Below are 4502 nucleotides of genomic sequence, written 5' to 3'. Positions count from 1 at the left end.
AGTTGTGGTTCTTGTTTTCACCCTGACATTCACTAGCTGTGTGACTGAAGGAAGTCAGTTATCCTCTTTGGGTGATGTTTTCTTCAGAAATAAATTAGTAATTATAAACAAATTCTAGATGTTTCAAAGACTTAATCATTAAAACAACTGAAGTCATAAAAGATCTAGAAAGAAATATGTATGTGTATTTACAATTTTAATAAGAAGAATTTTCTAAGACTAAGCTAAAACCTATACATTAAGATGTATAGGATTAATCACTTAAAATTATAGAAAAATCTTTTAAAATCATGGCAAGTAAATATCTTAAGCAAATGACAAAATGGATGAAAGTGTGCAATATATATGACAAAAAAACACTAATTTTTAATATCCAAATGCTCATATTAATAAGAGGAAAAGATAATATAAACAGATAATAGGCCTCTCATCCACCCACGTAAAATGAAATTTTAGAAATTCAATAAGGGAAAATGCTCAGTTTCATTTACACATAAAGAAAGGGAAATCAAAATAACAATGAGATACTATTTTTCATCTGTCAGATTAGTAAACTATGTTAAGAAGTTGTATGATACCACGTAAAGACCAAGATGTGGGAAACGAGGCACTTTTATTCACTTTTGATAACAAGGTAAATTAGTATGGCCTTTGGAGAGGAAATATGCCAATATCTATCAAAAACTTGTATATGTCAAAGCGTATATGCTTTGACTCACCAATTCCATTTCAAAGATTTACCCAAAGGATAATCTTGCAAACTTTCATGAAAATATCTAAAAGGATATTCATCACATTGCTTTTCATTAGCCAAAACAAAAAAGGAAAAAACTAAATTTCCAAAAGTATGAACGTGGTCTATATGTATTTATTTTGAGAGAGAGAGAGAGTTTGTGCATGTGTGTGTACACATGAGTGGGAGAGGGGCAGAGAGAGAGAGAGAATCCCAAGCAGGCTCCATGCTGTCAGCCCAGAGCTCTTTGTGGGGGCTGGAATTCACAATCTGTGAGATGGTGATCCCAACTGAAACCAGGAGTCAGATGCTTAACCAACTCAGCCACCCAGCGGCCCTTAAAGTAGTTTTTAAAATAATGGTAGATCCATGGATAGAATGTTCCAAAATCATTAGAAAGAATGAATTTGATCTAGAGTAAACATGAGATTTCCAAGATTAGATATTAAAAGAAAAGAAGCATAGTGTACCTACATACAGCATTGTCTCTTTGTTCACTAATTGGTTGTCTCTGATGAACAGACTGTACTTCAAATTTTCAACAATACTTCTAACAAGTGACTTTGCCACACCCCCTACCAAGAAGTGGAGGCTAATCACCAGGCCCCTTCCTTGAACCTGTACCCCCTAAGTGATTTGCTGTTGGCCAGTAGGGTGCAGTGGAACTGTGACTTCTGAGTCTCTGTCAGGAAAGACCAGGAAGCATCCACCTGATCTCTTGGAATGCTTGCTCTCCTAGTTCTTCATCTGTCGCAGAAAGAAAATGTGCCATCCAAGAACATAGCCAAAGCTAGAAAGGTGACTTTTCAGATAGCTCTGGAGGAGCACAGAAACACAGGAGTTTAAGCAGCAAATTTGAGACTTATTTTTGCTCTCAAGGACACCACTGGGTTAGAAAACTCTCATCAAACCTGGACCCAGAACAAGAACTAACTGTTCACCAAACAAGTGCACAACAAGACAACCAATGGAATTCTCCAGAAACCAGCCGTGGTCAATGTGGAAGAAGGGTCCAGGGGCTGTAAGACCGGCCTCTGAAGACAGGGGTTCCAGTGGGCCCCCTGGGCTCCCCTGGCTGGCCTGGATCCCTCAATGAGCTTTTCCGGTACCCTCGGGAACCTTGAAAACCAAGTGGCATCTCCAGGCAAATGCCTGGCAGCCCTCAGCAAGGCTTGCAGGAAAATGTTCATTCATATTCCTTAGAGAAACGGAATCCTACTAGACCTTCCTGAAATGACACCCGAAGAAAGAACGGCGGACCCTGACCGAGCCGCTCCTGGAAGCTCGCACCACGCACCGGCTGCGTCGGCCCGGGCCCCTTGGTGCTCTCTGGGAGCTGGTGCAGACCTGCCGCGAGGACGCCGCTGGTCCTGGAGCCCCGCTCCCACCAGCCCTTTGAGGAGGCCCCTCAGAAGAAGGAAGCCAATCGCCAAATGGACACCCTTCAAGGAGTGGGTCCAGAAGGCCAGAATTTGACTTCTCTGGCCCTGCGGTCAGCAAAGAGCCATCCCCACCAAGAAAACTGGAAGAGACCCTCCCTTGAGGAGACACAAGGCTGGAGACAGGAAAGGGACCCCAAGGAGGCGGGCGACGGTCCCGTGTCCGTCCCGGGAGGTCTTAACCTTTGCTGGGACAGCCAGAGGTGGAGGAGAAGCCAGGCCCCAAGGTCGCCCCCAGCGTCAGCCGGCCGAGCCTGTGTCTCAGGCAAATCAGCGTTATGCCTGAGACGGAGGAAGACTCCCCTCCCAGCAGCAGCGCTTTCAGCGTCAGCGGGCGAGCCGTCCGTGGTGCACACCGCCGCGGGGCTAGGGCGGCGGCGGCGGGCGCCCGGGCCCCGCGAGTCTTCCGCGCGGGGTCTCCCCCGGTTGGTCAGGCGGAAGGCCGCAGGCTGGCGGGCAGGGCCGGTGCCCCGCCCCCGGCCGCCTCCTCAGCGCGGGTCAGCGCCCGAGCAGGTCGCGCGAGGCTCTAGGCACGCGGGCGGAAGCGGATCGCCTGGAGCAGTTTGGGACTGGTTGAAGCAGTTGGCCTTGAAGAAACCGTTTTTATACTCAAGTTCGACCCGCTGCCGAAGGACAACCTTCAGAGACCGGGTCGGTGGGGCCTGAGGCCAGCAGAGCGCACCACAGGCTCGCACCTTCCTCAGGAACTCCGGCCTAAGGCGATGCTGGTGGAATTTGATTTAAGAGCTTCACGCGTTCCTGTGTGCCCTCCGGCCTGGGAGTCTGCTGCTGCCCGCGGCGCCCATCGTGGACGTGCGACTGTGCAGCTCAAGTACCAGGACCTGGTGGGGGAAGCAACACGGAAGGATCGCTTGTTCCTGAAGAGCAGGGTGAGGCGCTCGGTGAGAAGATCCTGGAGACGGGGATGGGGCACAGACCTGCCTGAGGGGATTGTGTACCAGGCCACCGAAGAGCGTCAGAGCGGAAGGAACTGCCAGAGCCCGACTCCAGGGTTTGGGGTGTTTTGTTTGTTTGTTTTTACCATTCAGCTCTTCCTTTAACTGGTGCTTTTCATGAAAGAGGTTTAAAGCGGTTAATTTGGGTAAAGTAAACGAGTGCGTGTGTTTCAGTAGTGTCTGCACAATTCTGAGTGGAAGGGCCGGAGGGCTGTTGCGGGAGCTGCCACCGGGGTCTTCTAGGGACCTCAGCCAAGGCAAACCCTCCCCTCGCCCCGGGAAGTATTTCCAGTCTCTGAATCATGCAGAGGTCGTTCCTGGCCCCGGAGTCAAACCCGAGGACTCCTGACCGAGGAAAATACCCCTTTAACTTGAGCGTTCCGAGGCAGACCCAAAACAACGGGAAACGTAAGGTAAACTTATTTTTAAACAGGATGTTAGTTACTTTTTTTTTTGCCAATCAGTAAAGAAATTTTATTTTAGTTCTTTATTTGTAATTTTTTTTTATTCGCAGCTGCCTTTACTTTTTTTTGAGGTATAACTGACATGACGTCATACTAGTTTCAAATGTACATGACTCGATATTCGTATATATTATAAAATGATCACCACAATAAGTCCAGTTAACATCCATCACCATACTCAGTTAATTTTTTTTTCTTGGGATGAGAACTTTTAAGATCCACTCTCCTAGATATTTTCAAATATGCAATGCAGTTCTATAAACTATAGTCACCGTATTGTACATTACATCCCCATGACTTATTTATGTTATAGGTAGAAATATGTACCTTTGGACCACCTTCACCCCATCTCAGCCACCTACATGCCCCTGCCTCCAGCACTCACAATCTTTTCTCTATGTCCATGACCTTAGGGTTTTTTTAGATTTCATATAAAAGTGATATCATATGGTATTTATCTGCTTCTGTCTGAATTATTTCATTTAGCATAATACTCTCAAGCCTATCCATATTGTTGCAGATGGCAATATTTCTTTCTTTTCTCTGACTGAATAATATTCCTTTACGTATTAATATATATACATATAAACACACATTATTCATCCATAATGGGCATTTTGAGTTGTTTTCATGCCATGGGTATTGTAAATAATGCTACACTGAACATAGGAGTAAATATATCATTCAGTGGAATTGCTGGATCATATTTTTAACTTTTTGAGGAAATCCTATACTGTTTTTAATAGTTACTGTTCCAGTTAACATTCCCAACTACAGTGCAAAAGTGCTCCCTTTTCTCCATATCCTGATCAACACTTGTTATTTCTTATCCTTTTGATAATATCCATTCTATTTTTTTAAATAGTTTATTGTCAAATTGGTTTCCATACAACACCCAGTGCTCTTCCCC

The 4502-nt window shown here is 45.5% G+C and overlaps 1 protein-coding gene across 1 annotated transcript in view; it reads left to right on the top strand.

Moving 5' to 3' along the window:
• Positions 1–2978: 2978 nt before the first annotated feature.
• The window catches only part of CNGB3 (cyclic nucleotide gated channel subunit beta 3), a 243675-nt gene continuing 242151 nt past the window's right edge, over positions 2979–4502 (top strand). The window contains exon 1 of the mRNA XM_029923457.1: positions 2979–3062. The gene's annotated coding sequence lies outside the window, so the exon portion shown is untranslated. The remainder of the gene's footprint in view (positions 3063–4502) is intronic.

This window comes from Suricata suricatta, chromosome 15 (genome assembly GCF_006229205.1).
Source record: "Suricata suricatta isolate VVHF042 chromosome 15, meerkat_22Aug2017_6uvM2_HiC, whole genome shotgun sequence".
Classification (NCBI taxonomy): domain Eukaryota; kingdom Metazoa; phylum Chordata; class Mammalia; order Carnivora; family Herpestidae; genus Suricata; species Suricata suricatta.
Note: the sequence above shows the minus strand (reverse complement) of the source record. Positions and strands in the feature narration are given on the sequence as shown.